This window comes from Somniosus microcephalus, unplaced genomic scaffold, assembly GCF_052327205.1.
Source record: "Somniosus microcephalus isolate GS21.2 unplaced genomic scaffold, FLI_Smic_1.0 unresolved_chr7, whole genome shotgun sequence".
NCBI lineage: Eukaryota > Metazoa > Chordata > Chondrichthyes > Squaliformes > Somniosidae > Somniosus > Somniosus microcephalus.
The window spans coordinates 38,254,397-38,265,818 of NW_028225185.1; the positions used below are offsets into that span (position 1 = coordinate 38,254,397).

The 11,422-nt window shown below is 52.2% G+C and overlaps 1 pseudogene; it reads left to right on the forward strand.

The window, feature by feature from the left end:
- The first annotated feature begins 3,264 nt into the window (after positions 1–3,264).
- LOC147086814 (plasma membrane calcium-transporting ATPase 2 pseudogene) overlaps positions 3,265–11,422 on the forward strand; it is a 15,980-nt pseudogene continuing 7,822 nt past the window's right edge.

The window sequence follows — 11,422 nt, forward strand, 5'->3', positions numbered from 1 at the left end:
TTTCAGAGGGGCAGTATTGAGGGAGCGCCGCACTGTGGGAGGGGCAGTACTGAGGGAGCGCCGCACTGTCGGAGGGGCAGTACTGAGGGAGCGCCGCACTGTTGGGGGGGCAGTACTGAGGAAGCGCCGCACTGTCGGAGGGGCAGTACTGGGGGAGTGCCGCACTGTCGGATGGGCAGTACTGAGGGAGCGCCGCACTGTTGGAGGGGCGGTACTGAGGGAGCGCCGCACTGTCGGAGGGGCGGTTCTGAGGGAGCGCCGCACTGTCGGAGGGGCGGTACTGAGGGAGCGCCGCACTGTCGGAGGGGCGGTACTGAGGGAGCGCCGCACTGTCGGAGGGGCGGTACTGAGGAAGCGCCGCACTGTCGGAGGGGCGGTACTGGGGGAGTGCCGCACTGTCGGATGGGCAGTACTGAGGGTACGCCGCACTGTAGGTGGGGCAATACTGATGGAGCGCCACGCTGTCGGAGGGGCAGTACAGAGGGAGTGCCGCACTGTCACTAATAAAACAGATTAACCAGCCTCTAATCCCGTTTACTGTTTGTGGGATCTTGCTGTGCACTCTGTGACTGTACGTTTGCCTACACACTAACAGTGACAGTGCTTCCAAACTACTTCATTGGCTGTGAAGCGCTTAGGAAGGAACTGAGGATGTGGAGAAATGCCAGTTCCTATATCTCGTCGATATCCAGTAACACCTTATTGAAACTGTACGTGTGTGGCCATTGGCTAAGGATTGGGTTGAATGATCTCCTTATATTCACTATCTAGGCTCAACCAATTCATATCATTAATCCAGAGCCACCCAATCTTGGGTGCCTCCCCTGGGAGTGTTTGATGGGGACAGTGTAGAGGGAGCTTTACTCTGTATCTAACCCGTGCTGTACCTGCCCTGGGAGTGTTTGATGGGACAGTGTAGAGGGAGCTTTACTCTGTATCTAACCAGTGCTGTACCTGCCCTGGGAGTGTTTGATGGGGACAGTGTAGAGGGAGCTTTACTCTGTATCTAACCCGTGCTGTACCTGCCCTGGGAGTGTTTGATGGGACAGTGTAGAGGGAGCTTTACTCTGTATCTAACCCGTGCTGTACCTGCCCTGGGAGTGTTTGATGAGACAGTGTAGAGGGAGCTTTACTCTGTATCTAACCCGTGCTGTACCTGCCCTGGGAGTGTTTGATGAGACAGTGTAGAGGGAGCTTTACTCTGTATCTAACCCATGCTGTACCTGCCCTGGGAGTGTTTGATGGGGACAGTGTAGAGGAAGCTTTACTCTGTATCTAACCCGTGCTGTACCTGCCCTGGGAGTGTTTGATGGGACAGTGTAGAGGGAGCTTTACTCTGTATCTAACCCGTGCTGTACCTGCCCTGGGAGTGTTTGATGAGACAGTGTAGAGGGAGCTTTACTCTGTATCTAACCCGTGCTGTACCTGCCCTGGGAGTGTTTGATGGGACAGTGTAGAGGGAGCTTTACTCTGTATCTAACCCGTGCTGTACCTGCCCTGGGAGTGTTTGATGAGACAGTGTAGAGGGAGCTTTACTCTGTATCTAACCCGTGCCGTACCTGCCCTGGGAGTGTTTGATGGGACAGTGTAGAGGGAGCTTTACTCTGTATCTAACCCGTGCTGTACCTGCCCTGGGAGTGTTTGATGGAACAGTGTAGAGGGAGCTTTACTCTGTATCTAACCCGGTGCTGTACCTGCCCTGGGAGTGTTTGATGGGGACACTGTAGAGGGAGCTTTACTCTGTATCTAACCCATGCTGTACCTGCCCTGGGAGTGTTTGATGGGGACAGTGTAGAGGGAGCTTTACTCTGTATCTAACCCGTGCTGTACCTGCCCTGGGAGTGTTTGATGGGACAGTGTAGAGGGAGCTTTACTCTGTATCTAACCCGGTGCTGTACCTGCCCTGGGAGTGTTTGATGGGGACACTGTAGAGGGAGCTTTACTCTGTATCTAACCCATGCTGTACCTGCCCTGGGAGTGTTTGATGGGGACAGTGTAGAGGGAGCTTTACTCTGTATCTAACCCGCGCTGTACCTGCCCTGGGAGTGTTTGATGGGGACAGTGTAGAGGGAGCTTTACTCTGTATCTAACCTGTGCTGTACCTGCCCTGGGAGTGTTTGATGGGGACAATGTAGAGGGAGCTTTACTCTGTATCTAACCCGTGCTGTACCTGCCCTGGCAGTGTTTCATAGGACAGTGTAGAGGGAGCTTTACTCTGTATCTAACCCGTGCTGTACCTGCCCTGGGAGTGTTTGATGGGAATGTAGAGGGAGCTTTACTCTGTATCTAACCAGTGCTGTACCTGCCCTGGGAGTGTTTGATGGGACAGTGTAGAGGGAGCTTTACTCTGTATCTAACCCGTGCTGTACCTGCCCTGGGAGTGTTTGATGGAGACAGTGTAGTGGGAGCTTTACTCTGTATCTAACACGTGCTGTACCTGCCCTGGGAGTGTTTGATTGGACAGTGTAGAGGGAGCTTTACTCTGTATCTAACACCGTGCTGTACCTGCCCTGGGAGTGTTTGATTGGACAGTGTAGAGGGAGCTTTACTCTGTATCTAACCCATGCTGTACCTGCCCTGGGAGTGTTTGATGGGGACAGTGTAGAGGGAGCTTTACTTTGTATCTAACCCGTGCTGTACCTGCCCTGGGAGTGTTTGATGGGACAGTGTAAAGGTAGCTTTACTCTGTATCTAACCCGTGCTGTACCTGCCCTGGGAGTGTTTGATGGGACAGTGTAGAGGGAGCTTTACTCTGTATCTAACCCATGCTGTACCTGCCCTGTGAGTGTTTGATGGGACAGTGTAAAGGTAGCTTTACTCTGTATCTAACCCGTGCTGTACCTGCCCTGGGAGTGTTTGATGGGACAGTGTAGAGGGAGCTTTACTCTGTATCTAACCCATGCTGTACCTGCCCTGTGAGTGTTTGATGGGACAGTGTAGAGGGAGCTTTACTCTGTTTCTAACCCGTGCTGTACCTGCCCTGGGAGTGTTTGATGGGGAGAGTGTAGAAGGAGCTTTACTCTGTATCTACCCCGTGCTGTACCTGCCCTGGGAGTGATTGATGGGACAGTGTAGAGGGAGCTTTACTCTGTATCTAACCCCGTGCTGTACCTGCCCTGGGAGTGTTTGATGTGACAGCGTAGAGGGAGCTTTACTCTGTATCTAACCCGTGCTGTACCTGCCCTGGGAGTGTTTGATGGGGACAGTGTAGAGGGAGCTTTACTCTGTATCTAACCCATGCTGTACCTGCTCTGGGAGAGTTTGATGGGACAGTGTAGAAGGATTACTGGTCTGTACATCTGCCTCGCAGTGACTGTACCGTTTTCACAGGGGATCGCCGGCACGGATGTGGCCAAGGAAGCGTCGGACATCATCCTGACAGACGACAACTTCTCCAGCATCGTCAAGGCGGTCAAGTGGGGCCGCAACGTCTACGACAGTATCTCCAAGTTCCTGCAGTTCCAGTTAACAGTGAATGTGGTGGCAGTGACCGTGGCTTTCACTGGTGCCTGCATCACCAGGGTTAGTGACCAGTCGGAGGTCATACCCGCCCATGGTCAATCCAGACCCAGTAGGAGGTTCTACCCACCCATGGTCAATCTGGACCAGTAGGAGGTCCTACCCGCCCATGGTCAATCTAGACCCAGTAGGAGGTCCTACCCGCCGATGTTCAGTGTAGACCCAGTAGGAGGTTCTACCCTCCCATGGTCAATCTAGACCAGTAGGAGGTCCCACCCACCGATGTTCGACCTAGACCCAGTCGGAGGTTCTGCCCACCCATGGTCAATCTAGACCCAGTAGGAGGTTCTACCCACCCATGGTCAATCTAGACCCAGTAGGAGGTCCTACCCGCCGATGTTCAGTGTAGACCCAGTAGGAGGTTCTACCCTCCCATGTTCAATCTGGACCAGTAGGAGGTTCTACCCGCCGATGTTCAATCTAGACCCAGTAGGAGGTCCTACCCACCGATGTTCAATCTAGACCCAGTAGGAGGTCCTACCCACCGATGTTCAACCTAGACCCAGTAGGAGGTTCTACCCAGCCATGGTCAATCTAAACCCAGTAGGAGGTTCTACCCGCCGATGTTCAGTGTAGACCCAGTAGGAGGTCCTACCCGCCCATGGGCAATCTAGACCCAGTAGGAGGTCCTACCCGCCCATGGGCAATCTAGACCCAGTAGGAGGTTCTACCCACCCATGGTCAATCTAGACCAGTAGGAGGTCCCACCCACCGATGTTCGACCTAGACCCAGTAGGAGGTTCTGCCCACCCATGGTCAATCTAGACCCAGTAGGAGGTTCTGCCCACCCATGGTCAATCTAGACCCAGTAGGAGGTTCTACCCACCCATGGTCAATCTAGACCCAGTAGGAGGTTCTACCCACCCATGGTCAATCTAGACCCAGTAGGAGGTTCTACCCACCCATGGTCAATCTAGACCCAGTAGGAGGTCCTACCCGCCCATGGTCAATCTAGACCCAGTAGGAGGTCCTACCCGCCGATGTTCAGTGTAGACCCAGTAGGAGGTTCTACCCTCCCATGTTCAATCTAGACCAGTAGGAGGTCCCACCCACCGATGTTCGACGTAGACCCAGTAGGAGGTTCTGCCCACCCATGGTCAATCTAGACCCAGTAGGAGGTTCTACCCACCCATGGTCAATCTAGACCCAGTAGGAGGTCCTACCCGCCCATGGTCAATCTAGACCCAGTAGGAGGTCCTACCCGCCGATGTTCAGTGTAGACCCAGTAGGAGGTTCTACCCTCCCATGTTCAATCTAGACCAGTAGGAGGTCCTACCCACCGATGTTCAATCTAGACCCAGTAGGAGGTTCTACCCAGCCATGGTCAATCTAGACCCAGTAGGAGGTTCTACCCGCCGATGTTCAGTGTAGACCCAGTAGGAGGTCCTACCCGCCCATGGGCAATCTAGACCCAGTAGGAGGTCCTACCCGCCCATGGGCAATCTAGACCCAGTGGGAGGTTCTACCCACCCATGGTCAGTGTAGACCCAGTAGGAGGTCCTACCCGCCCATGGGCAATCTAGACCCAGTAGGAGGTTTTACCCACCCATGGTCAATCTAGAACCAGTAGGAGGTCCTACCCGCCCATGGTCAATCTAGACCCAGTAGGAGGTCCTACCCGCCCATGGTCAATCTAGACACTGACTGGTGTCTCTCAGTCCCCTCTCACTCAGGAAATTGTATCTGTACACTGACTGGTGTCTCTCAGTCTCCTCTCTCTCAGGGAGATATCTGTACACTGACTGGTGTCCCTCAGTCCGCTCTCTCTCAGTGAGATATCTATACACTGACTGGTGTCTCTCAGTCCCCTCTCCCTCAGGGAGATATCTGTACACTGACTGGTGTCTCTCAGTCCCTCTCTCTCTCAGGGAGATATCTGTACACTGACTGGTGTCTCTCAGTCCCCTCTCTCTCAGGGAGATATCTGTACACTGACTGGTGTCCCTCAGTCCCCTCTCTCTCAGGGAGATATCTGTACACTGACTGGTGTCTCTCAGTCCCCTCTCTCTCAGGAAGATATCTGTATACTGACTGGTGTCTCTCAGTCCCTCTTCCTCAGGCAGATATCTGTACACTGACTGGTGTCACAGAATCACAGAAACCCCACAGTGCAGATAGAGGCCATTTCGGCCCATCGAGCCTGCACCGACACATATCCCACCCTATCTCCGTAACCCCACGTATTTAATCCCCCTAACACTAAGGGTCAATTTTTTATCATAGCCAATCAACCTAACCCGCACATCTTTGGACTGTGGGAGGAAATCGGAGCACCCGGAGGAAACCCACGCAAACACAGGGAGAATGTGCAAACTCCACACAGACAGTCGCCCAAGGCTGGATTCGAACCCGGGTCCCTGGCGCTGTGAGGCAACAGTGCTAACCACTATGCCACCCTGTCTCTCAGTCCCCGCTCCCTCGGGAGATATCTGTACACTGACTGGTATCTCTCAGTCCCTCTCTCTCAGGGAGATATCTGTACTCTGACTGGTGTCTCTCAGTCCCTCTCCCTCAGGGAGATATCTGTACTCTGACTGGTGTCTCTCAGTCCCTCTCCCTCAGGGAGTTATCTGTACACTGACTGGTGTCTCTCAGTCCTCTCTCCCTCAGGGAGATATCTGTACACTGACTGGTGTCTCTCAGTCCCTCTCCCTCAGGGAGTTATCTGTACACTGACTGGTGTCTCTCAGTCCTCTCTCCCTCAGGGAGATATCTGTACACTGACTGATGTCTCTCAGTCCCTCTCCCTCAGGGAGATATCTGTACTCTGACTGGTGTCTCTCAGTCCCTCTCCCTCAGGGAGATATCTGTACACTGACTGGTGTCTCTCAGTCCTCTCTCCCTCAGGGAGATATCTGTACACTGACTGATGTCTCTCAGTCCCGTCTCACTCAGGGAGATATCTGTACTCTGACTGGTGTCTCTCAGTCCCTCTCCCTCAGGGAGATATCTGTACTCTAACTGGTGTCTCTCAGTCCCTCTCACTCAGGGAGATATCTGTACACTGACTGGTGTCTCTCAGTCCCCTCTCTCAGGGAGATATCTGTACACTGACTGGTATCTCTCAGTCCCCTCTCTCTCAGGGAGATATCTGTACACTGACTGGTGTCTCTCAGTCCCTCTCTCTCAGGGAGATATCTGTACACTGAATGATGTCTCTCTGTCCATCTCCCTCAGGGAGATATCTGTACACTGACTGGTGTCTCTCAGTCCCCTCTCCCTCAGGGAGATATCTGTACACTGACTGGTGTCTCTCAGTCCCTCTCTCTCAGGGAGATATCTGTACACTGACTGGTGTCTCTCTGTCCCTCTCCCTCAGGGAGATATCTGTACACTGACTGGTGTCTCTCTGTCCCTCTCCCTCAGGGAGATATCTGTACACTGACTGGTGTCTCTCAGTCCCTCTCTCTCAGGGAGATATCTGTACACTGACTGGTGTCTCTCTGTCCATCTCCCACAGGTAGATATCTGTACACTGACTGGTGTCTCTCAGTCCCCTCTCTCCCTCAGGGAGATATCTGTACACTGACTGGTGTCTCTCAGTCCCCTCTCTCTCAGGGAGATATCTGCACACTGACTGGTGTCTCTCAGCCCCCTCTCTCTCGGGGAGATATCTGTACACTGACTGGTGTCTCTCAGACCCCTCTCTCTCAGGGAGATATCTGTACACTGACTGGTGTCTCTCTGTCCATCTCCCTCAGGGAGATATCTGTACACTGACTGGTGTCTCTCAGTCCTCTCTCCCCCAGGGAGATATCTGTACACTGACTGATGTCTCTCAGTCCTCTCTCCCTCAGGGAGACATCTGTACACTGACTGGTGTCTCTCAGTCCCTCTCTCTCAGGGAGATATCTGTACACTGACTGATGTCTCTCAGTCCCGTCTCACTCAGGGAGACATCTGTACACTGACTGGTGTCTCTCAGTCCCTCTCTCTCAGGGAGATATCTGTACACTGACTGGTGTCTCTCAGTCCCTCTCTCTCAGGGAGGTATCTGTACACTGACTGGTGTCTCTCAGTCCCTCTCTCTCAGGGAGATATCTGTACACTGACTGGTGTCTCTCAGTCCCTCTCTCTCAGGGAGATATCTGTACACTGACTGGTGTCTCTCAGTCCCTCTCTCTCAGGGAGGTATCTGTACACTGACTGGTGTCTCTCAGTCCCTCTCTCTCAGGGAGATATCTGTACACTGACTGGTGTCTCTCAGTCCCCTCTCTCTCAGGGAGATATCTGTACACTGACTGGTGTCTCTCAGCCCCCTCTCCCTGAGGGAGATATCTGTACACTGACTGGTGTCACTCAGTCCCTCTCCCTCAGGGAGATATCTGTACACTGACTGGTGTCTCTCAGTCCCCTCTCCCTCAGGGAGATATCTGTACACTGACTGGTGTCTCTCAGTCCCTCTCTCTCAGGGAGATATCTGTACACTGACTGGTGTCTCTCAGTCCCTCTCTCTCAGGGAGATATCTGTACACTGACTGGTGTCTCTCAGTCCCCTCTCTCTCAGGGAGATATCTGTACACTGACTGGTGTCTCTCAGCCCCCTCTCCCTGAGGGAGATATCTGTGCACTGACTGGTGTCTCTCAGTCCCTCTCTCTCAGGGAGATATCTGTACACTGACTGGTGTCTCTCAGTCCCTCTCTCTCAGGGAGATATCTGTACACTGACTGGTGTCTCTCAGTCCCTCTCTCTCAGGGAGGTATCTGTACACTGACTGGTGTCTCTCAGTCCCCTCTCTCTCAGGGAGATATCTGTACACTGACTGGTGTCTCTCAGTCCCTCTTCCTGAGGCATATATCTGTACACTGACTGGTGTCTCTCAGTCACCTCTCTCCCTCAGGGAGATATCTGTACACTGACTGGTGTCTCTCAGTCCCCTCTCTCTCAGGGAGATATCTGTACACTGACTGGTGTCTCTCAGTCCCCTCTCTCTCGGGGAGATATCTGTACACTGACTGGTGTCTCTCAGACCCCTCTCTCTCGGGGAGATATCTGTACACTGACTGGTGTCTCTCAGTCCCTCTCCCTCAGGGAGATATCTGTACACTGACTGGTGTCTCTCAGTCCCTCTCCCTCAGGGAGATATCTGTACACTGACTGGTGTTTCTCAGTCCCCTCTCTCTCAGGGAGGTATCTATACACTGACTGGTGTCTCTCAGTCCCCTCTCTCTCAGGGAGATATCTGTACACTGACTGGTGTCTCTCAGTCCCTCACTCTCAGGGTTTGGGAGGTGCTGCCGAAGAAGACTTGGCGAGTTGCTGCAGTGCATCTTGTAGATGGTCCACACTGCAGCCACGGTGCGCCCCTGGTGGAGGGAGGAGATGTTTAAGGTGGTGAATGGGGTGCCGATCAAGCCTTTCATCCCTCCCTCCCTCCCTCCTTCCCTTCCTCCTCTCTCCCTCCCTCGCCTTCGCCATGGAGAAGCCCGAACATTAACCCTCCCCGTGTTTCTCCCTCTCCGCCCTCCAGGACTCACCGCTGAAGGCCGTGCAGATGCTGTGGGTCAACCTGATCATGGACACCTTTGCGTCCCTGGCCCTGGCCACGGAGCCGCCCACGGACGCCCTGCTCCTGCGCTGCCCCTACGGGCGCAACAAGCCGCTCATCTCCCGCACCATGATGAAGAACATCCTCGGGCACGGCATCTACCAGCTGATCATCATCTTCACCCTGCTCTTCATAGGTAGGTTCCCCACACTGCCCTTCGACCAGCTCACCGTCAACATGTCCGGCAATCAACGACTGCCTTCAACCGCGCGCCACCGTCACCTCCAGTCCATTGTGCCTCCTTCTATCCTTCCTTCCTTCCCACTTTCCTTCCTTCTTTCCTTCCTTCCTTCCTTCCTTCCTTCCTTCCTTCCTTCCTTCCTTCCTTCCTTCCTTCCTTCCTTCCTTCCTTCCTTCCTTCCTTCCTTCCTTCCTTCCTTCCTTCCTTCCTTCCTTCTTTCCTTCTTCCTTCCTTCCTTCCTTCCTTCCTTCCTTCCTTCCTTCCTTCCTTCCTTCCTTCCTTCCTTCCTTCCTCTCCTTCCTTCCTTCCTTCCTTCCTTCCTTCCTTCTTCTTCCTTCCTTCCTTCCTTCCTTCCTTCCTTCCTTCCTTCCTTCCTTCCTTCCTTCCTTCCTTCTTTCCTTCCTTCCTTCCTTCCTTCCTTCCTTCCTTCTTTCCTTCCTTCCTTCCTTCCTTCCTTCTTTCCTTCTTCTTTCCTTCCTTCCTTCCTTCCTTCCTTCCTTCCTTCTTTCCTTCCTTCCTTCTTTCCTTCCTTCCTTCTTTCCTTCCTTCCTTCTTCCTTCCTTCCTTCTTTCCTTCCTTCTTTCCTTCCTTCCTTCCTTCCTTTCCTTCCTTCTTCCTTCCTTTCTTTCCTTCCTTCTTTCCTTCCTTCCTTCCTTCCTTCCTTCCTTCCTTCCTTCTTTCCTTCCTTCCTTCCTTCTTTCCTTCCTTCTTTCCTTCCTTCCTTCCTTCTTCCTTCCTTCCTTCTTTCCTTCCTTCCTTCTTTCCTTCCTTCCTTCCTTCCTTCCTTCTTCCTTCCTTCCCTCCTTCCTTCTTTCCTTCTTTCCTTCCTTCCTTCTTTCCTTCTCTTTCCTTCTTTCCTTCCTTCCTTCTTTCCTTCCTTTCCTTCGTTCCTTCCTTCCTTCTTTCCTTCCTTCCTTCTTTCCTTCCTTCCTTCTTTCCTTCCTTGCTTCTTTCCTTCCTTGCTTCTTTCCTTCCTTGCTCTTTCCTTCCTTCCTTCCTTCCTTCCTTCTTTCCTTCGTTCCTTCCTTCCTTCCTTCCTTCTTCCTTCTTTCCTTCCTTGCTTCTTTCCTTCCTTCCTTCCTTCCTTCCTTCCTTCTTTCCTTCCTTCTTTCCTTCCTTCCTTGCTTCTTTCCTTCCTTCCTTCCTTCCTTCCTTGCTTCTTTCCTTCGTTCCTTCCTTCCTTCCTTCCTTCTTTCCTTCCTTCCTTCCTTTCCTTCCTTCTTTCCTTCCTTCCTTGCTTCTTTCCTTCCTTCCTTCTTTCCTTCTTTCCTTCCTTGCTTCTTTCCTTCCTTGCTTCTTTCCTTCCTTCCTTCCTTGCTTCTTTCCTTCCTTCCTTCCTTCTTTCCTTCCTTCCTTCTTTCTTTCCTTCCTTCTTTCCTTCCTTCTTTCCTTCTTTCTTTCCTTCCTTCTTTCCTTCCTTCCTTCTTTCCTTCCTTCTTTCCTTCCTTCTTTCCTTCCTTCTTTCCTTCCTTCCTTCTATCCTTCCTTCCTTCTTTCCTTCCTTCCTTCTTTCCTTCCTTCCTTCTTTCCTTCCTTCTTTCCTTCCTTCCTTCCTTCTTTCCTTCCTTCCCTTCTTCCTTCCTTCCTTCCTTTCTTCTTTCCTTCCTTCCTTCCTTCCTTCCTTCCTTCCTTCTTTCCTTCTTTCCTTCCTTCTTTCCTTCTTTCCTTCCTTCCTTCCTTCCTTCTTTCCTTCCTTCCTTCCTTCTTTCCTTCCTTCTTTCCTTCCTTCCTTCCTTCCTTCTTTCCTTCCTTCTTTCCTTCCTTCCTTCTTTCCTTCCTTCCTTCTATCCTTCCTTCCTTCTATCCTTCCTTCCTTCTATCCTTCCTTCCTTCTTTCCTTCCTTCTTTCCTTCCTTCCTTCCCTTCTTCCTTCCTTCCTTCCTTTCTTCTTTCCTTCCTTCCTTCCTTCCTTCCTTCTTTCCTTCTTTCCTTCCTTCCTTCCTTCCTTCCTTCTTTCCTTCCTTCTTTCCTTCCTTCCTTCTTTCCTTCCTTCCTTCCTTCTATCCTTCCTTCCTTCTTTCCTTCCTTCCTTCCTTCCTTCGTTCCTTCCTTCCTTCCCTTCTTCCTTCCTTTCTTCTTTCCTTCCTTCCTTCCTTCCCTCCTTCCTTCTTTCCTTCCTTCTTTCCTTCTTTCCTTCCTTCCTTCCTTCTTCTTCCTTCCTTCTTTCCTTCTT